This window comes from Phoca vitulina, unplaced genomic scaffold (genome assembly GCF_004348235.1).
Source record: "Phoca vitulina isolate PV1807 unplaced genomic scaffold, GSC_HSeal_1.0 scaffold13, whole genome shotgun sequence".
Classification (NCBI taxonomy): Eukaryota; Metazoa; Chordata; class Mammalia; order Carnivora; family Phocidae; genus Phoca; species Phoca vitulina.
In genome coordinates, this window is record NW_022589716.1 from 40,406,186 (window position 1) to 40,428,411 (window position 22,226).

General features: G+C 54.7%; 1 protein-coding gene across 9 annotated transcripts in view; it reads right to left on the minus strand.

Annotated features, from left to right (window-relative positions):
* ATP2B2 (ATPase plasma membrane Ca2+ transporting 2) overlaps positions 1 to 22,226 on the minus strand; it is a 373,717-nt gene that overhangs the window by 156,346 nt on the left and 195,145 nt on the right. For 7 of the 9 annotated variants that reach the window (XM_032411928.1, XM_032411925.1, XM_032411922.1 and 4 more), the window contains exon 1: positions 18,782 to 18,909. The exons of the other annotated variants lie outside the window; for them this stretch is intronic. The gene's annotated coding sequence lies outside the window, so the exon portion shown is untranslated. Of the gene's footprint in view, positions 1 to 18,781; positions 18,910 to 22,226 lie in introns of those variants that run through there. 9 annotated transcript variants of the gene reach the window in all.

Sequence of the window (22,226 nt, forward strand, 5' to 3'; positions counted from 1 at the left end):
TGTCTTCACTCCTGAGCCAGGCTGGACTCTGCTCATCCCAGCTCTGACGCTGTCCTGCAGAATGCCCTGCAGGGGCCCCAGGCCCCTCACTCCCCAGCTACGGCAGAGCCAGAATCGGGGCACTGACCCAGTGCCACACCTCTCCCTTCACATAACACCTCACCTCCCAATGCAGGAAAACCCCCTTACACATCAGAAACCCACAGGAGTACGGCTGCAACCAATAGCCCAAGAAGAATGCCCTACAGATCAGGAAAAGAGGTGACTGTCTACGTAGACCTGGGTAGGAGCCCCAGCTTCTCACTTTCTGTGCAGACTCCTTCACAGCTCTGAGCCTCAGTTTCCTCAGCCACGAAATGGGGAGGAGGCCATGTCCCTTGCACTGTTGTCATGAGGCTAAGCAGAGGATGAGGTGGAAGTCCTGGGCACAGAGCACAGCCTGGGTAGGCCTGGTGTGAGTGGGACCCCTGCTGTGAAAGAGAGTGAGTGAGGCTTTGGTTTGATGGAAGGGGGTGAGAGGAGGGAGGCAGGGCGGGGGCAAGAAGTGAGGGGGGATTTCGAAGGCTAGGGGGCCACTGTCATCACTGTCACCATAAAAGGGGCATCTGCTTTTTCAGCTGAGCACTGAGGACGTGCCAGGCACCAAGGTAAGGTCTCCGTGTGGCTTCCTCACTGAGGAGCTGCCTGGGAAGGTTTATTACCTTATTTTACAGCTGTTGAAACTAAGGTTCAGAGAGTGAGGTCCCCCGGCTGATGAGTCACACAGCTAAGGACCTGTCCCCCTGAGCTCTGCCCTGCGTGAGGGCACGGGAGGGGAGCAGGGGAGTAGCAAGAAAAACTGGAAGAGGAGGTGATGGGGGTGATTACTTTATCTGCGTCCAAATTTTTTCCAGAGACGAGGGCAGGTGGTGGGGGTAGAGTGGCGTGGGGGAGAACTGCGTCCATCCCTGCCACCCGCCTCCACAGAGGATCACAAAGGCCAGGGCTGAGCGCTTGCTGTCCTGGCCTTTTGTGTGGCATGGCAAGGGCTTCCCTGCTCTGGCTGGCCCCATGGCCAGGACCCGGCTCCCAGGGCCTGGAGTCAGGGAGGGTCACTCTGCGAGGGTGCTGTGTGTCAATGGCAGGGGAAGGCTTTTGCAGAAGCTTCTGGCAAAATCCCGTGGAATCCATGCTCCTAGTACCCACCTCACAATGGCCCCGAGTGGACGCAGGTCCAGGGCATCACGGAATAAGCCAGTGTGTCTGGAACCTACAGCAGAGGGGTGGTGAGTGAGATGAGGGGACAGTCTGGCCTCAGGGCATGGAGGTGCTTGGGGCAGGAGCCAAACCTGAGTACCACGTCAGCATCCTGCAACCCCCCTTGCACCACGTCATTTTCTAGTCCAAGATCCTTCCGTGGGTGCCCATTGAGCAGGATCTGGTCACACAAAGTGGATTCAAACCCCACTTAGCCACTTATTAGCTACACCACTCAGTTTCTTTACCTGGAAAATGGGATTTTCACCACCAATTGCCCAGAATTGTGCAGGGATGGAATGAGATGACATTTCCTTTCCACACAGCAGCCAGAAGGTTCTGTGTATGTCTCACCCCTGATTAGGACCCTTCAATGTCAGGATCAAATCCAAACACCACATGTGACCTACAAAGCCCCACATGATCTGGCCCCTCACCACTTCTGCCTCATCTACTTCTCTCCGCTTTGAGCATTGTACCCCAGCCACAGTGGACTCTGACCTTGGAACAAGCCTCACTCTTTTCCACTCAGGGCCTTTGCACATGTTGACTCCTTTGCTGGGATCGCTTTCCCCCCAGATGGTGACACAGCCAGGTACTTCTCATCATCCAAATGTCATCTCCTCCTCTCCCTGACTCTCCTATCCCTACTCTAGCTGTCCCAGGCAGCCCCTCTGACCCTCCTGTTAAATTTTTTCCTTGTAACAATCACTATTGCCTGGAATTAATTATTTTATTTATTAGTGAGACCTCCTCTGTCTTACTAATCCCCACTGCCTCACATAACGCCTGGCATATAGCGAGAGTTCAAGAAATATTTGTTAAATGAACAAATAAATATGTAATGAATCTGAAACACAGTGGGTCTTAAATGCATGCTGGTCTCTCTTTCCTTACCAGTTCCTAGTGCAGCTTCCCTCCCCGCCCCCTCACCCAGCACATGGGTGTGCACGTGCGCATGCACACACACACACACGACCAAAGCAAATTCCCAAATGAAATCAAAGACCAAACCCCAAACAAGAAAGCCCTGTGCTAGGAAGGGGATGCAAGGGGTCACTAGGGTTCCAAGACCAGTTGTAAGGCTTTGCCTGGCTTACTTGAGGCTGTAAGAAGTCCAGGTCACTGGAAAGGGCACAAGGCAATCCCTCACTTCTCAGCATGAAGCTGGTGGGCCACTGAGTCCTGGGAAGAACCTGCATTCTGTCTCTGGTTCTGCAGCCTTGTGGGGGGTGAAGAACGTGTCCTGTGGGCAAGGACTGGTCTGCTTCATTCACACCATGTCCGGTGCCTTCAGCTCAGAGTAAGTGCTCACTGAATGCTTGTTAATGAATAAATCAATGAGGGTTGGGTTGGACAGCAAAAAACAGAGGGGACTGGCCATTAGTGTCCATGGGAATCACCAACTTGGGACATGGTGCCAGGTACTGCCCAATGCCACCAACTGAGAATACCTCCAATAATACATTCTGTCATGCCCCTGTTCAAGACCCTGTAATGGCTCCAACTGCCTCTGAGAAAAAGTTTGGATTCTGTAGTCTGGCATTTAAGGCCTGCCTACTTTCCTCTCTCCCTGCCTCCTTGCCACTTTGCTTTCATCCATTCATCCATTCCTCCAACCCTCCATGCACCCACCCACCCATCCTTTCATGCAATATTCACGGAGTGCTCACCAGGTTCTAGACAATGTGCTAGGTGCTGGGATCAACTCAGCTCTTCACTTCTGTAATAAAATTATCTCACCAAATATCCATCTATAAATCCTGTCTGCTCTACCTTCAAAACATACAAACAATGTGCTTACTTCTTACCACGTCCACAGTCTCTGCCCTGGCCCAAGCCACCAGCTTCTCACCAGGCTCACTGCAAAAGCCTCCTCCTGGGCTCTCTGCCTCTCACCAACTCCCCCCCATCTGTTCTCCACACACAGCCAGAGGCAAATCAAGTCCCTCTTCTGTTCAGAATCCTCCTGTTGCTCCTGTCATTCTCTCAGGAGAAGCCAGAGTCCCTACAATGGCCCATGAAGCCAAGCATAATTTGCACTCCCCAACCCCCTGTTACCTCTCTGAACAACTCTCCTAACCTCCCCCTCACTCACTCTCCCTCCACCCCACTGGCCTCCTCACCATTCCTTGAATCCAGTGAAATGCATCCACCCCAGGGCCTTTGCACTGACTACTCTGCTCCTTCTGCCTGGAACCCTCTTCCCCAGACAGCCATGTGGCTCCCTCAGGTCTCCGCTCAAATGCTCCCTTCCCAGGGAGGCCATACCTGACCCTCTCTTCGAAACAACTCTCTTCATCTTCCTTCCTCTGCCTTATTTTCTCCATATTCCATGATGTGCCACCCACTTAGGTCTTTGCTTACTGTCGATCTCCAGCCCCTTGACTGCAAGGCCAGGAGGCAGTGAGCTGGCTCATTGCGCTCAGCATGATGTCCTCAGTGCGTGGAACACAGTAGGCCCTCAGCAGGCGGTGGTTCGTGGAGTGAACAAACCCCTGCCCCTACCCCCCCCCCCCCAGCTATGGGTGGGTATTTTCTTTCTCTGAAGGGCTTTCACATTCCTTCAGTCAGTGGTTCCCAAGGGTCTGTTCATACTCATCCCTTTGGTCTCTCATTAAACAGTTTGCAGACCCTTCCCCAGCATCAGATTCATAGGTTCTCCCCAACCTGCTCCCCCTCTCACCATCTCTGGCCCTTTCTAAAGGGCCCACACAGCTGCTGGGACTTCCTGTGGCCTCTCCCTTGCTGCCCCCCATCAGGCCCAAAGCCCTGTCAGCTTGCCCATCGCTCATCTTGTGGCAAAACTGCTCCTCCGTTCTGCTCTTGCTCATCTGGATGCCTGACCAGCCTCCTCATGGGCCTCCAGCCTCATCCTTCCAACCCGTTATCCCCACTGGGGCCACGGGATCTTCCAAACAGGCCAGTCTGGTCACATTAGTGCCCAGCTTAGAACCGCTCAGCCCACTGCCCTTGGCTTGGCCTGGCTAGCTCTCAGCCCAGCACTCCCCGCCCCCGCCTGCCGCCTTCTGCTCTGGGCTGCTGGTGGTGGCTTCCTCCCCCTCTCAAGCTGCGTTTTTGCCTGGAGCACCCTTTCCCCTTCCTACCTTCCTTCCAGTTGGCTAGCTCTTACTTATCCTTCCACTCGGCTGCCCTGTGAGGACCCCTTGAGGTGGTTCCCTAAGAGCCCAACAAAGGGCTGGCGGGTGTTGCTTCATCTGGGCTCTGGCACCCCCCCCCCCCCCCCCCCCGGGCCAGCTTCCCCCAGCCTGGTTGATAGAACACTGGTCTGCAATGACTGGTCTGCCTGCCAGACCCGGGACTCTGGGACTGTGAAGCGACTGTCCTCACGGTCGGGCTTTGGAGTCAGGCTGCCGGCTGGGTGCCCTTGGGCAGCTCAGTGTCTCAGAGCCTCAGTTTTTTCATGTGTAAAATGGAGATAAGACCTGCCAGAGGCATGATGCATTAAGTGAGTCCTGCAGAGCACTTGAAACAGTACCTGTGTACGTGGCAGTCAATGGCATTGTGATTCAGAAACTGGCGCTGGGAAGGAGGCCAGGGGGCTCTGACCTGTAGGTGCATCTGGCTGCCCCGGGCCTCCTCCTGTGTGCTGGGCCTGCACCTGGGTGAGCGGCGGGAGGCTGGGGGTCGGGGGACAGCACATCACCTTGGCCTCTCTGTGACTTTCTCCTTCCTAAGAAGCTTCAGCTGGTATTTTCAAATACATCTTCTTTGCTTTGGGGGTAAAGGAAGCATCTTTTCAGGCTCATGTTTTCTGCCCTTTTGTTTTCTCTTCTGACCTTTGAGCCTGTTCTCTGACTTTACCTCCTGCCCTGGTTTGCACATGGCTTTTTTTAGACGACCTTTTGCATCCAACCTTTTTACAGGAGCCAGACTCTCTGCCCCTCCTCTGGGGCTCAGGGCTACTTGGTTGGGGAGGGGGTGACGACGTACCCTGTTATGCTACGCCATCCGCCATCCAAGTGCCGGCCCCTCGTGCACACCCGGGGCCAGGCTCGCTGGGCACCGCATGCGCACTGGCGCCTGACCGTGGTAATGAGGGCACAGAGAGGGCACACCACAGCCGGTCAACGGCAGAGCCGGCGGCTCCCAGGCCCGTGCCCTCTGCACCAGCCTCCACGGCCTCTCATTCAAAGACTGCTGAGCCTCAGGCTGGCCAAAATCCTGGGAAAGTAAAGTCACAGGTATGAGTACAAAGATCCCACAGAGAAGGAACAAAACCCCTCGCAACTACTATCTGCCAGCAAGTGAAAGAACAAACAGGAGAAGGAAACAGCAAATTGCCAGATTTTGATGAATCTAAGCTGAATTGTGAGTGGCGCCAGGATTTTACATACCACTAAGAAAGAAAAAGCACTTCGAATAAAACCAGGAGGTGCCATCAGCTGCAAGACGTATCCCGGACGCGGGAACGTGACCATGGGAAGAAAATGTGCATCCCCATATGGACAAAGCAGGGTACTGACTGTGGTCACATCAGGTCACTGTGGGATGTGGGCAGAGGAAAAGGAGTCGTGTTGCAATGGACCCTTCTGTATCAGGCCATGTGTTTCAACAAGCATGCCCTTAGTTTTGTAATTCAAATGACTGCAGTTTAAAAAAGGAAAACAGGGTTTTCCAAGCGGTAGCTGCCTGGTTTCCTTTCTGGCCACCTCCTGGCCTAGGGACACAGTAATTGGCAGCTCTGGGTGCCCTGCTGGGGACTTGCATGGGGGAGGGCAGGTAAGCGCCGGGCAGGCACGCTCTTTCCAGAGCTCAGTCTGTGTGGGTCTAATCAGCAGAAATTTCCCTTTATTAAGGCCTGGCCCCCAAACCCATCATTAAGGGCTCTTCAAGCTTGAAAGTCCACAGTGGACCGACCACAAACAATGTGACAAAACCCAATTTCCCAGAGAACAGGACAGCTGAGAGCTCTTCCTTCTAGACCTTCTTCTGCTTTATTTGGCCTCACACCGTGCTACAGGACCTACAGACTCGTCTGTCCGTCTGTCCTTTACAGCCCTCTGCCCAGCTAGAATGTAAAGGGTGGGAGACCACAGATGGCACCGCTTTCACTGAAGGCTGCACAGAGAGGCTCACTAAAGGCAGGGGGGTTGAGTGTGGGGCTCCTGGGCAACTGCCCACAATCATTTCCAGCCCTTTCTGTAGACACTGGGTCAAGAATGAGGTTGCACGAAACAGAAAGCCTCCCCCAGGGCTAGGCTCTTGAATGCAACAGTCAACTAGACAGACAAGCTTCCTGTCCTCAAGGAATTGATTGTCTACAGAGGAGACAGACAACAAACAAGGGAATAAATACAGAAAAGGATGTCAATGTGATAAATTTTGTTAAAACCCAAGTGCCCTGACAGGTGAAGCTCTTTCTAATAGATGAGGGATGGCCTCAATGGGGAATTGCCACTTAGCTTGATGAGAAGGAACCCATCCTATAGAAAGAAGGAGAAAAAGCATTCTAGATGGTGAAAGAGCATATGCAAAGGCCCTGAGGCAGGAAAGAGGCTGATGAGTTTGAGGAATGGAAAGGAAGCCAATAAGCTAGAGAAGAGTGAGTGAGGAAAGAGGGTGGGATGAATGGCCAGACACTGAGCGGCTGTGAAAGGAGGCTGGGTTTTATCCTGCGCTCATGGGGAAGACTGCAGACCTTTAAGCAGGGAGCACCACAGTCTGATTCACATTGTTAAAAGAGTCCATCTGGCCACTTAGGGAGAACAGATGATGGGAGGGGGGGTAAAAGAGAGGATGGGGGGAACCAGTGAGGGAGGTCGCCCTTTCATTTATTCAACATGTGTTTATTCAACAATGTTTTAATGAAGTCTCTGAAAAACACAAAAATAAAACAAACAAAACTCATTGGCTAGGGCCTGTCTCCAGAGGTCCAGGGTCTGCTGCCTGGGCACTTACAATAACAGGAGAGGTAGGAATGTCTTCCTGAAGAAGGAGACATTTCAGTGGGGTCTTGAAGGATGGCTAAGGGGTATTCCAGGGGCGGGCATGGCTTGGGCAAAAGCCTCAGAGGTGAGGGAAAAGGTCAGTGTGAAGGAGAGCTGTGCCCCAATTTGTATAAATGACTAAATTCTTGACCAACTTAACGCGTGAAGTAATTCACGGATAAAGACGCGTGGTATGAAGGTGAAGTGTGGAAGATGCTGGAAGGGTCGGTGGGGGATAAATCACAGATGGGGGTTGAGGAGTGTTGACAGTGGGGGACACTGAAGACCTTGACCAGACAGTGGCAAGCCAGATGGGCATTCAGAGAAGGCGTCCCTGGTGGCCATGAAGGAGGCTAGAGCAAGATTCAGGCAGAGAGGGTGAAGGGGAGTGCGGGCTTGTCTTCCCATTCTGATTCTATGAATAATAATACTAGTCATACTAACACTAGATACTTCATAGAGCTTCCTGTGAAGAGCGTCAGGCACTGTTCTAAGCTCCTTATACCTATTAAATTATTTAATCTGCACCAGAACCCTATGAAATAGGTACTGTCTTTTACTCCCATTTGCAGGTGAGGTGACTGAGGCACAGACAGGGTAAATCACTTGCTCAAGGTCACACAGCTAGGAAGCACTGCGGCTGGGAATCAAGCCCAAGCTTCCAGGCTCCAGAGTCTGCTCTTAACCACTGCCCTGTGCTGTCTTCTCCATTTTAGACCCCACAATTCTGCATCTTGGGATTTTGTCTCCTTGACGGAGAGAACCCCCTCTGGACAGTGCCTTTCGCTGCCCTCTGAAGCCCTAAGAATACAGCATTAAGTCCCTCCACGGACACGAACTCACAGCACAGGTGCTCACCAGGTGACCAGGGGCAAGTCCCTGACCCTCTCTGAGGGAGCTGTGTCCCCCTCTGTAATGCCAATGAGAACTGCGTGGCCCTCACAGCCGCCACCAGGCATGAGCAGGGGCTGGGCAGGGCCCCTGACTCCCATCTTGCATCATCTCCACAAAGGCGACCGCCACGTCCCCCCACCACACAGATGAAAACACCGAGGCTCCGAAAGGAACAGTAACTCACCCACAGAAACACAATTTGGCAGAGCTGGGATCTGAATGACAGTTCCCTCAGTAGGGCCCAGGAGGTGCTTAAGGCATTGAAGACTTCTGTCCTCAAAATGCGGACCTGGTGTGACTCCAACCCTCCGAGGGGTACTGGGGTGTCTTTTAGGGAATGAGGATGAAGAGCAAGGATGTGGCTGATTCCTGTGGCCAAGGGGTCAGCCTCAGGGGTCTCCTGAACTTACTCCTGTGCACAGCTGTGTTGGGGACACGGGCCAGGTATGAATGGCCCTCAGGCCCAAGGCCTCACCCTTTCTCCTGGAGGGTTGGTGGATATGTGAACTTTGAGGGGTGGCAGCCGATATCATGATGGAGTCCCAGGATTCTGGGCTCTCCGCAACCTCAGGCAATGCTGCTCCAGGCCTCAGTTTCTGAAACCTTGAATCCAAAGGGCACAGCAGGATGATAAGGAGCTGGGCTTCCTCCCAGCTCTGAGAGTCTGCCCAAACCACGGCACTCCTCTGAGACCGGGTCTCCTCCTCTCTAATTGGGGCCAGTGGCACTTGGGAAAGGTAAAGGAAGGCGCGCTTGCCAAGCACCTAGCACAGCAAGTGCTTGCTTAACAACAGCAGCTATTATTATTCCAGGCTACCTCCAAGGCTGCAGCGGGGCTCAGGGGAGCTCACCGTGTGAAGGCTTGTTGGCCACTTTCCGACACTGGTGTTTGCATTCATTTTTAGCTGCTGCGGTTCCATTGTAGAGGTTTGACTCTGGGGTTCAGAAAGATTCCCTGGAGAAGCTTTTGGAGGTCCCAGGACAGGGGAAGCTGTTGGAATTCTCTTCTCTTGAGGCCTTCGGGGCAGACTGTGGCCCCTGAGAGGGCAGAGAACACTCTGAAACAACCCTGAAGCCAAATGCTCAGCCACACTGGGCATGAGCGCAGGGGTGGCCGAGGCCCCAGACTTCTTCCTCTAGTGGTCCCATTTTATAGATGAGGAAACTGAGGCCCTGTGAGATCCAAGGACTGTGGTTGGTGAGGCAAAGTCTTGGACACAGAGGTTACTTATGGTCCAGTCCCCAAGCTGGGCATTAGCTCTCAGCTGCCACCTCGCACCTGGGGCTGCCCCGACTCCCCAGTGACAGCCGTCTCTGGAGCTGATTCATCTCCGGGCTTGGCCAGGAGCTCGGCACACGGCCTGGCACAGACCAGCTACTCAGCCAATATTGGTTTTATTGATTTACATTCTCTTCCCTCTTCAAGATCCTCTGAGCTTGGAAACTTGAAATTGGCTGGAGGTGGGATGGGGAGAAAGGCTTCATTTTAATCTGAAGTGAGTCATGTAAGTTGATAAATTTAGAAGTGGCCTAAAGAGCTCTTGATCTCCTGCCTTCAGATAGTTGCTAGAAGAGACCGGTTGTCAGCAATCTTTGCATTGCAAATGCGCACATCAGCGTGGACATTGTCGTGCCCTGCCTGGGTCTCCCTCATGAGCCTGCAGCACTGGTACCCCGGCTGCGTGGCTGTTACACCTTCTCTGCAGAATTACCCTAGGCTAAACAGGGGCTGCTGCTGTCTCAGGCTTGCTCCTAGGACCTCCACCGAAGATCCACACGGGTGTGTGCACACACAGCCACGAGCTCCTTTCCTCCAGCCCAGTCCCTTGCCCATGACCTTGACTAGCAGCAATGCCTGGGCAATTTTGAATCTTAGACATTTAAAGTCCTAGGGGGCACATCTGGTCCCGAAGTCCTTGTTTTAAAGATGGAAATTGGTGCCCAGAGAGGGATGGTGATGGGTACAAGGTCACTTGGGCTGTTTGTCAGGCTAGGCTGCACCCGGGTATCTCCTTCTCCACTCCAATCCATTCTGTGGCCCTGGCTCCGCCTGGTGGCTAGACCAGTTGGCTAGCCAGGGCTTTTGCTCTCTCCAGGAGGGAGTTCTGCTGTGTCAACTCTGCAGTAGCCACTGAGAAGGCCAGGAGGTGCTGGCTGGTAGGCATGCAGGGTGGCTGACAGGCTCTGCTGACCTTGGCCCTGGCCCAGCTCAGCCCCTTCCCCGGTACCATGGTGAACAAGCAGAAATGTGAAAGGAAAAGGAAACCACTTCTGAAGAGAGCCCCAACCCAGAGGATGCTGTATCTGGCTGCAGCTTCTTCTAGAAACCTGCCCTCCCCGGGGAAGGACCCCTCAACCCCCCCCCCCCTTCTCCATAAGAATCAGAGTCCTGGGGAAAGACCGCAATACTGAGCTGCGGCCTGGACACTGTGGAGAGCCAGCTGTGTGACCTTGGGCATACCCACATGCCTCTTGGCCTCAGCTGCCCCATCTGTAAAACAAGTGCATCTGTATTGTTATTATTTTATTGAGCCCGGTGTCTATTTCAGCTGCCATTTACTGAACTAGAAGAGACTCATTAGAAGTTCATCAAAAAACAATTGCCTTCACTTCTGCCAAGCATTGCCCTAAGCACTTTAATTTTACTTAATTCTCCTATGAATTGGAGACTTTTGTTATTCCATTTTATAAATCGTGGGACTAAAGCACAGAGAAGTTGAGAAACTTGCACTAGGTCACACAGCAAGGAAATGGTAGAGCAGGGATTAGAATCCCAGTATCTGTGATTTAAACTCCTCCCTGTACTACAGTCTTTGGTGCTTGTTTTGAGCTGCCAATTACTAAGCGCCTACTGTATATGGGCACTCTGCTGGGTACATGATTCACACATAAGCTTGCTGACTTCTCACAATAGCCCTGGGAGGAAGAGGAAACACAGGCCCCCATGTGGTGCACAGAAATGCCCAAGGCCCCACAGTGACCGAGCTGGGGAGGCAGGCAGGAGACTGGCTTGTTACCCCCAGCTTGGTCCTTTATAGGTTTTATCTTACTTACCATATTTCACTGAATCTAAGGTGCATCCATTGTAAGATGCCTTGCTACTTTATACATACTTTAGAAACAAAAAGGCATGACTGGTTCTCCTGTGACAAACCAGCAGTTGTAACAGGTGCCTCTCTTTGAGAATGTCAAAATGTGCATCCGGGAATCTACACAATTCAGCTGTATTCACAGCAACCCTATAAGGTGGGCACTATTGTCCCCATTTTACAACCGAGGGGACCAAGGCTCAGCGCCCAGGTCTTGGATTTGATGCTACGCAGGCTCGGCCCAGACTTGGTCCTGAATCACCTGCTACATCGCCACTAAGTTGGCCCACGTGGGATATGCACCCTGCCCTTGGGCACAGGTCAGAACGCGGAGAAGACTCAGGCAGTGGAAGCCCAGCACCCCTTGCTCTGGATGAGGTTTTGGTCTTCACCCAGTGCAGAGGCCTCAGCAAGACTGGGGGACACCCTGAAATGGTTTCTCAAGGATCCCCCACCGCTCCACAGCCTTGACAGGAAAATGTGACGGCTCAGCTTCCCATGCCAACCTTGAGCTCTCGCTCCAGCCCAACGAGGCAGGGGTTGGAGGGAGTCAGGCTGGAATGAGCTCCTCTGGGATGACATTCCCCATGCCCCCTCCAAAGCAGTCCCTGGGGTGGCCAGATGTGGTCCCGTGGAGCAGCTTAAGCCAATGTGGAGAACACCGTTGCTTTATAGAAAACTGCTCTCAGGGTGGGCATGGGAGCCCCAGAGAGACCTGCTTCCTACCTTCGAAGCCATATGGCTCGTGGACCCAAAACAGGGTCATTCATGCCTGGCTTCTTCCCACCGGCTCTTTTGACCTCATACTCCACCACAGCACAACTTCCCCGGGCCTATGCAAAAATTAAATCCACCTGCCTATCTCCCCTGGGACTCAGACTTGCCTCCTCTGAGGCCATCTTTAAGGAAGCCCTCTGGGGTCTTCTTCCAGAAGCAGGACAGAAGCTCAGTGTTTCAGAACGTCTGGCATGACCGGGGCTGCATTTGGGGCAGTTTTCTATCCATCACATTACACACCATCTTGTTAGGCAGGTCGCTTCAACTCCACTCTACATGTCAGGGCGCCAAGCTCAGCAGGGCAAAGCTACTGGCTCAAGGTCACAGCAGTAAACACGGGCATTAGGATTTAAATTCAAGTCTTTCCAAATGGCACGGGAGGAGGCCGTTTTAATACCCATCTCTGGACAGGCCCTGAGCCAAAGTGCTCCCTTTGCATTACTTTATTCAAGCCTTACACAACAAATGACAGTATGATGATAATACCACTATTGTTATTCCCATTTTACAGATGAAGAAACATCCTCTGAGCCTTCAACGGGCCCATAAACCCAGGCTGGGCACTTCAGTGGAATCCCACTTGCCTCTCAAAACATCTGGGAAGGTGGGTACTTTTATGGAGAAGTAAACTGAGGTTAAGTCACTAGTCCGACCACATACAGCTAACGGTGGAGCCACTTGGATGAGGCTGGGAATAACTACCCTCCCACACCTGAAATGAACAAATATTTGTAAAGTGCTTGAGGATACATTTTAGCTATTAGTAATATGATTAGCATTTTAGAACTTGGCGATTACCCCACCAGGTTGGTGTTGCTGTCCCCATTCTCCAGATGAGAACCACAAGGTCCACAGAATATGAGTGGCAGAGATAAGAAGGCACTGTGGGCTCTCAACCCTACACTGTGCAGGTCTCCTGGGCCTAGCACAGCCCCCTCATACCTCCAAGCTCCGCTGCCCACCTCCAGCTCTCCTTTCTGGAGCTCAAGAGCTGTGGGTCCACACAGGAATGGCTGGAATGCCTACCCCCTGGGTTTCTGGCTATGGACAGTCCCCAGCCAGTTCTAAAAAGATGGAAAGGAGAAAGAGCACCCAAGACCTGGGTTCAAATCCCAGCTGCGCCCTTCACTTGCTATGTGACTCTAGCATGTTCTTAACCTCCCTAGGCCTTGGTTTCTTTATCTGTAGAATGGGTGTTTGTGAGGAAGAAATGAGACATTGTACAAAGGACTTCCCAGCAGTAAACTAGTAGAATATTAGTGATTGTAGTGGGCTGAAGTGTCCTTCCCCAAATTCATGTCCATCTGCAAATTTAGAATGTGGCTCTATTTGGAAATGGGTCTTTGCAGATGTATTTAAAGATCTCGAGACAAAATCATCCTGGAGGGATGGGCCTTATGTCCAGTGACTGGTGTCCTTATAAACAGAAGAGAGAACAGGGACACACAGAGAAGGTGATGTGAGGATGAAGATGAAGACAGAGACTGCAGAGATGCAGCCATGAGCCATCGAATGCCAGGGATCGCTGGCAAGCACCAGAAGCTGGGGATGAGAAATGGTGTGCAGTCTGCCTCGGGGCCTTCAGAAGGAACCGGCCCTGCTGACACCTTGAGGTCAGATGTCCAGCCTCCAGAACTGTGAGAGACTACATTTCTGTAGTTTCAAGCCACCCGGGTTGTGGCCGTTCGCTTGGGCGGCCACAGGAAACAAAGTGCAACTGCAGTTCATACCTCAGCCTTGCAGTGTCTCAGACCCTTCACCCTAAGGACCAGCTGGCAGGAGAATCTGCCCTCACTGAGGACACGAGGCAGGCAGGATCACTGCCCCCTCTTTCCAGGGGAAAGCATGAGGCTAGAGGGCTGACATGACTTGCCCAAGGTCACCTGTCCCTGACTGACCTGGTCCTGGAACCCCGCTCTCCTGACCCTTGGACCCAGGCCTCCTCCCCCGGACTGGGGGACCTCTGGAGCCTCGAGGACTGCAGCCTCCAGCAGGCTGGGCCATCTTGCCCTCCACTCCTCTGACCCTGTAGGGCTTTCCTGGATTGCATAGGATGCGCCTCAGGCCTTGAAAACACCCCCTCCGTCCATGGCAGAGCTCCCTACTGCAGACCAGGGTGAAACCCTCAGGACATCCCCTGACGTCCAGTAGGTTCTCAGGGGTTGCTGCAAGTGCCAACTATTTTGTATTGTCATTCTACAGCAGCCCACTGAAGTGGGTACCTACTCCCATTCTATAGATCAAAAACCAGGGCTGGAAGACACAAAGTGACTGACTCAAGGGTCAAACTCTTAAACAGCCGAGGTAGGTTTCAAACTCACACCTTCTGATTCTCAATCCAGACTGATTCTCGAGCTCCACTACGTCCATGCATGGAGCTGCCCCGGCGGGCCACACCCTGAGCCCAGCCCTCTATGTCCATGACTTTCCTCACCTGCCCCGTGCAACGGCCTGAGAGGTGGGTACCCTTACCAACCACTCCGCAGACGCGGGAACTGAGTCCCACCCTACTTACTGCCTCGAATTCCAGGGCCTTGCCCTCTTCCCCGTCTCCTACCACCACTGACTGTCTCGGTCCAGGGGCACATTCTCCCTAAATAGTTTCTTGTTTGAGGCTCCTGCTGGAAGGGAGAAAGGGATTGCTGCATGTTCAGTGTTCTGGCCTTGGAGAGGGCAGGGTGGTCCAGGGGGCCCAGATTCCAGGCAGGAGACCCACCCGTGCCTCCCACACTGCTCTGTGTGTTCCAGCAGGGGCTGGGGAGGGAGCCTGTCCACCCCCCACAAAGTGTGTATGCATGTGGCGTCCGGCACTTGCACCCCAGACTGCTCTGCTGCAGCCCCCTGGGAGCTAAGAGGGGTTGAGAGGAACCATGCCATGCACCTCAGGCCCCCCCACATCCTCAACCTTCAGCTGCTTCACCCACATTACTTAGAATCTTCCCCACAGCCCTGCTTTAAATCTGTTCCCCTTCTAGAGAGGGGAAGATCGAGGTTACAGAAGATGAGCTATTTCCCTCACTGTCACAGAGCTGGGGAGAGCCATCGCCACGACTCAACCCCAAGGCTTGGTGAGTCTCTTAGGAGCACCCCTCCCAGCCACACTGCTGAGAAAGATAGCCTTGTTTGCCGTGTGAAGGTTGACCGGCCCCCAGAAGATTTAGCTCTGCAGGATGCAGCCAGAGCCCCACGGTGGGATGGGGACTGGAGGGCTGGAGACTTGAGCATCAGTCTGACTTTGCCACCAAATTGCCAGGGGACCTTAGTTTCCCCAGATGTGACAGGAGCTGGTGAACAGCATGGTGCCCAGGTTACCCCCAGCTCTGAGAGCCTCTGAGCTCCCCCAAACCTACTCTCAATGGCCTCGGCTCCCCCGGGTACAAAACTATAGAGATGAGAACCCTGGGACACCTGTGAAAATGCAGCTTTCGGGACCTCTTGAATCATTGGGTGGGGGGACCCAGAAATTTGCCCTCCACCAGGTGATTCTTTAGGTCCACTAATGCTTGAGCCCCACCAGCCTAGAGATTTCCCTTCCTTGCTTCTCCTCCTGACCTTGGTCAACTGCAGAAGCAAGGTGCTCCCCTGCTCTGGCTCCAGGCCCTGATGCCAATCACACCTCTGTGCACAGCCCTCTATAGTGGTCTAGGCTCTTGGACAGCTGTGGGGTAAGGCAGGGCAGGAACAGGCATATCCTGGGCACAGAGGAGGAGATTGAGGTGCAGAGGGACAGAGCTACTTGCCCAAGGTCATAGAGCTGGTCAGAAGTAGAGGCTGAACCTGGTGCGCTCATCATTTTAATTTGGAATCAAACATCTGGGGAAAACCTGGGGTCAAACAGGCCCCTACTGCTTCATGCCTGGGACCTGAGCGAGTTGGTAAGGTACCCTACTCTCCAGCAAGCACAGTGTGACCTTGGACAAATCCCTGCCCCTGGCTGGGCCTCAGTTTCCCTGTTACGAATGGGTCCAGGCTAGACAACTTTTTAGAAGGCACACATCTGCTTTGGCTTTCTAGGTGCCTTCAGGTCCACCAGGTAAGAGGGTGGCACAGCTGTGTAGGACAGGGCCACACATGCCTGGGGAGGTCTCTCCTCTTACCCTCAAGAGACTCTCTGGACCCTCTCTTGGAGCCTCACCCCCAAATCCCAGGTTCTTGGACTGTTGCTTCCCATGATGTTGGCGCCCCAAACTAGAGCTGACCTCATGGAGGAAGGGCGGGGAGGGTCTAAGAGGGCAAGCAGGGAAGCTGATGGCCTGGCTTCCACCCTGTCTTTGCCATGTTCCAGCTGTGTGTCTCCACTTCTCTGCACAGCCTCCTCATCTGTGGCATGGGAATAACATGGCTATGGGAGGCCCCGCTGAGTGATGGATGCAGAACGATTAGCTCGGTGAGTGCTAGCTGGCTTGCTATTATTTACCCAAGTCTCCTGACCCATACCTGTGTTAGGTGGGGGGGAGAAGGGGAGGGGGCCCATTGGGAGAAGAGAGGGAGGGGCCCCAGCATTTCAGTCTCCCTACAGCATAAGCCACAGGCAGCTTTTCTGATCTCTGGTCTGGAGAGGACTCTGGGGGCTGTTGGCTGTGTCCTGGGCCTCAGCTCTCAAAGACTACACCAGTGTGCTGGTCTCCTCGGGCCAGAGAACGGGGGTGGTGGGGCCAGACTCCCGGTAGTCTGGGCCATGGGCAACAGCTACTCCTGCCCCCTCCTCTGTCACCTTTCCAACTCCAGGCAACCTTCTCTGCCGCACACCAAGGACCCAAGGTGGCCTTTGCTGAGCCCAATCACAGCTCCCTAGGAATCTGGGCTGGCCCTTGACTGGCCAGTGTCCCTCTGTCCTCATAGGTAGTCCCCTGAGGGGCAAGCCTCTCCCCAGTGCCCACAGAGGCACCTTCACTCCCATGGAAGATGCCTGGAAGCTGAGGGGTGGGTGTGTGCAGTCAGCAGCCGCAGAAGAGCTGCATCTGTGCGCCTGGGCCGTCTTCATACATATGCAGCCTATGTTCATTCACCTGTGGGCACATTCCAGCATGCCCGGGGCCTGCTCACGCATGGACAGGCATGCAGATGGCATTCGGGACGCCACATATGTGTGCTTATCTTTTTCACACGGGGGCCAGCCCGCACATGGCCACATGCCACATTCGTGGCTGCTGCCGGGCACCATGTGCAGGCCAGTTAGCCCCTCTGCAGCCTACTGCATTCCTATGTTAGAGCTACAGGCATGTGTGGGTATGCCGCGTTCACAGGTATGTGTGTGTGTGCATGATGCATTCATGTGCCTGCTGTAGTTTGCAGGTAAGCAGGTGGTATTCAGGGATATGAGTTGTATTCACATGTGCTGAGGTGTGTCTATGGGCACAGGAACTCTATGTGTATATGATTTGAACATATACAATACACTACTATGTGTACTATATTTGTGTATGTGCATCTGTGCAGATCTGTGGCTGTGTATATGCCCTGATGAGAATGGGACTGGGGGTACAAAGGTAGCTAAATAACATGGGCCATTTGCATCTCTCCTGGACTCCCCATACAGGGCTCCCCCAGAGCTGTGGTAGCCCTTTCCTGCAACTGCCCCTTCAATGAAGTTAATAGGCGGAGGCCCCCAGGGCTGGCGCTCCAAGCCCCCTCCTACTGCACACGTCAAAGGAGAATTTCTCCGGATGGCGCCTGCAGCTCCTGGAAATGCCCCAAACGTCAGCTCTGCCTCCTCCCAGCGATCTGGAGAGCAATGCAGGCAAGGAGGGGAGCCCACTCTGTGCTGGGCGAGGGGCACTCAGCGTCACACCAAGACCCTCTGCTGGCTGAACTTGCCTACTAGCTTACCCTTCTGAAGGTCGAGCCTGGCTGGGGCCTCTGTGTGTGTGGGGGGGGGGGCAAGACCCCTGGGGGCACTTTCCTGACTGGGGCAGGCCAGCCACAGAGACCCCTCCCCATACAACCTAGGTGAACAGAGGACAGCCATGGAATGGCCACTTGACTAGAAAGGGTGGCTGCCCGCAGCGGCCCACCCAGGGGGAGTGCAGAGACCCGCTGATGGGTTTCCCAATCCTGACCCTGCAGGGGGCAGGGAGGAGCCCCAGGTACCTAGCTCTCAGCCAGAGGCCACCCCAACTGGCCGAGGAACTGGGCTTTCGGGCTGAAAGTGCCAACTCCACCACCCAGCATGACTGCTGCAAAATGGCCTGGCCATCCCACTCCTGCCCCCCTTCTGGCCATCTTGGGGACCTGGGGACTCATCCCTGCCACCACATGCCTTGGCTTGGCTGGCCTGACCTGGTGGTCCTGGCACACAGCCGCCCACCTGCCACGGGGACCCTCTGTGGGAGCCTCCCTATGCCTCTTTCCTGGAACCCAGTGGGGGCCGGGCAGGAGGCACCCTCTAGTCCTCTGCGTCTCCCTGGGACGAAGCTCAGAGGGGAGAGAACCTTGCCCCCTGCTACCGGCTTGCTGGTCCTTGCATAACATCCAGCCAGGGGCATTTGCTGAGCAGAGGCTGCCGGCATCTACCTGAGACCTTGGGCATCCGCCTGTCCAAGGCCCCCCTGTTCAAGTCCCCAGCACCCCAGTCCTACCCCCCAGCACACGGACCCTCGCACCAGTGTCTCCCTCGGCGGCGGCTCCCAATGCAGCCTCAGCTGCTGCCAGATAAACAACCCCGGCTTCCCCCCCTCCCCGCCCCACCACCTTCCACGCTGCCGCCACCACCATCAGCACTGAAAAAAATCAAATGAAATGAAACAAAATAAAATGGGTGAGGGAGGAAGGGGAGAGCGGAGTGGGGCGCTTTTTATTTTTTATTTTCTCATGCTGGGGGATGCCGGTACTTACTTGGCTACGAAAATCACCACAAATCAGGCACGGTTTCCAGGCGGGCAGCCCCGTAATCGCGGTGCGGCAGCTGGTGCCGCCGCTGAGCCCAGCCAGCGTGCCCGGGTCCCTCTGCAGACTGTACCATCCTGCCCGAGCAGGTGGGGGGGGGGGGGGGGGGGGCGGAGGCGCCGGCGCCGGCTTCTAGGAGAGCATCTCGTTGGCAAAATGCAATCTCGGGGGAGGCAGAGGCCGCCCCAGCCGCTGTGCTGCCGGGGGCTGGGGGAGGGGGCGGAGGACGGAGGACGAGGGAGGGACTCGGGACTCGGGGAGGGCTTGTTCTGGTGGGGGGACTGGGGGAGGAGAGTGGGGGCGGGGGTGTGTGGACCGAACCACCACGGTGTTGTTTGCGGTTTTAATTCCTCCCGTGGGATCATGAGGAACTGAAGCTGGCAGAGTCCCAGGAATATGCCCGCTCCCCCAAAGTAGGAGGGAATGTCAAGGGCATGGTGAGGGTAGAGTTGGGGCTGAGCCGGATCGGAGGGCGTCCTGCTACTGGTGGTGGTGGTGGGAGAGTAATAGGGAGAGGGGAAGACTTTGCTCAAATGTCCCCAAGTCATCCCCTACGTTCTGGGGGAGTCTTTCAGCTGTGCAGGGGGCTCTGGTTTCCTCCTCTTTTTGGTCAGGACACCCGCAGACCTGGGGGGGCAAAGGTCACATAGGGGGAGCGATGGACTCAACACAGGCTAAACACATCTGTGGTTGCTGGTCCAACAGAGCAGAGCCCGCACAGAGCTTCCTACTGCCATCTGAACACTACCCCTGCAGCCCAGCAGCCCCACCCCAGGGTACCCCCACCTGCCTGGCGGCTGTCGTTCTCACAGAAGACCCCCTCAAGAGGCAGATAAATGCTCACAGATGCCCACTGGCAGGGGTGTCTGCATATGTCTCCTGTATCCACATCATCTACAGGGACATCTGTGAGGAATTGGGGGGCTGATCATGTTGGGGGGCACTGACCATGTCCAGAGATTCCAGGGACCCCCGGGGGAGAGTCTGCGGGAATGCAATCTTCCCAGCCAATTGCCCACTTCTTCCTGCCTTGTCTGCTACCCGTTTAAGTCCAGACCTGCTGCCCCTTTAAATCCAGACTGGTGGGAGGACAGACCTAGGAGCAAGGTTAGGAGGTCACAGTAGGTGAAGGGGCTTCTCTTCGAGTCTGAAGCCTCCCTCTCCACTGCCCTGCCCCTCCAGGAGGGGTGCCATGCTTGGGAGGAGCGCACCGAAGAAGGTGGAAGGACCTTCAGGACCGCTGTCTCAGGGTACCTGTCAGCGTGGGGAGGGCACATGTTGGGGGAGGGTCAGGGTTGGGGGTGGCCCCAGAAGGCAGCTCCAGATGGGAGCTGCCTCCTTCCCCTGTCCCCACCCCCTGCCCAGTTCTGAGCTGCCCGCCTGAGCCTGAGCGTCCCGAGCTGCCTCTCCATCCCTGGGCTGGCACAGAATATCAATTTGTCTCGTTAAGCTGAAAGTCTGCACTGCACCAAAATCAGAACCTGGCCGGGCAGAGGGGCCGCGGGAGGCGGAGAGCTGGGAGTGAGCGCCAGTGGCAGGGCCTCCGTCAGGCGGGCCATGCTGCTACCCCTTCTCCTTAGTCCCTTAAACCCACCAAGGGGTCCCCTTCTGCTCCTGGGCCAGGCAGAGTGAGATGCAGGGAGGCTGCTGAGAAGCTAAGGATGCTGAGTGCTGGGTGGCCCTGGGCTCCACGGTGCCAGGCAGGGAAGACTCCTGGCTGCGGTTCCGACAGAGCAGCCCAGAACACAGCTCAGAGAGGCTCTTGCCCCTGCCCCCCAAAGCCCGGGACAGGGAGCTGCCATGTTGGCCCCTTCTTGGAGGTACAGATGGGGGACTCCACTGGTCCCCCTCCAGGCAGACTTCTAAGTTAGACCCCACTGCAGGAGGACTCAAGCCAGGCTTCCCCATCCCTTCCCCAGGGCCTAGAGGCAGCCCCTGTCCCCCAACACAGGGTCACAGAAAAGCATTCTGAGATGGCCAGGGTGAGGGTGGACACGAGAGTGTGAAAAAGCCATTGCAGCTCACATGTGGTGGGAGCAAACATTGCCTGTGCCAGGAATCCCACCGTCATTTCTGTGACATCGGGGGGGGGGGGAGGGGGGGTGGCAAACTGCTTTTCCCCATTACAAAACAAAGAGCCCCACAAGGGGTCGGTTATGAGCCACCATGTCCACAGTACTAATCCTTTCTGTGTCCAGCACACTTCACAGTTTGCAAAGGCCACTGCAAAACAGTGAGTTGTTTGATCCTACCACTAGAATGACTTCCGTGAGCACCTGAATGACACTGAGGAATTTGTGTGTGGCGACCAGGACATGGTCTCTCAAACCAGGAGGGGGTCAGTCAAACCCGTGACCTAAGCCTGAGGACTATAAGCCCATGGCTTCCTCCTTGTGAAGGCCAGCATGGTGTGGGCCAGTTGGGAGTCCCAACACTAGTCTGCTTGGAAGTCCGGAGTCCTGCCTGCTCACTGGTCCCTGTTTGGGGTGGGCTGGACCTTCACCAGCAAACACCAAACTCTTGGGAGCTCATGGATTTTGGTTCCCAGAATCTAAGACTAGAACTGACACCTGGCTAAGCTCCTGTCTCCTCAGCATTTCAGGTCCTGTTGTACTTCAGCCTCTGCATCCACAGCCCAATGATAGGATACTCCCTAACTTCTGAGGCAGCCCAAATGTTGACCAGCATACTCTGAAAGTTTTTCATTATGTTTGGCCCATGAACTCCTATTCATCCTTCAAAGTCCAGCTCAAACTCTGCTTTCTCAGGTAGTCCTTCCTGATTCCACCAAGAGAATCAATTCGTGTGTCTGGCCTGGCTCTGACCACACTGTATTGTGATGGTCTACGTATCTGTCTCCCTCACTGAGCTGTGACCACATCAGCTATGTCTCCAGAGCCCCAGCTCCCAGCACATGGTAGGTGCCCCAATAAAGGCCTGAAGGAATCTGTTGCTGTGTGGTTTTGATTTATCAAATGCCAGAACCAGAAGGACCTTCAAGGACTCCTATCCAATTCTCCCATCTTACAGGTGAGCAAACTAAGGCCTCAAGAAAGGATGTAAGTGCCTTGCCCAAAGTCATCTGGCCACAGACATTCGTCCCCTGCCCTGCCCCCTGTACCTTCCCTTCCTGCAGCAGACATACCTAGGGCATCTGGCCTGTCTTTCCAGGATATGTTGGGGGGTAGGGGGTACTGGGCAGGCAGAGGTGTGAAATCTGACAAACAATGGTGCTAGTGTTGAAACTCTGGGAAGGTTCGAAACGACAAGTCAGGGTGAGCCACGGGGAAGAGGGGAAAGAGGCAGGAGGCAGGCCAGCAGGATTACTGATAGCTTCTGCCTCCAGCATGATTTGGCTTATGGTGAACATGGATTGAGGGTCAGGGTTGGGGGA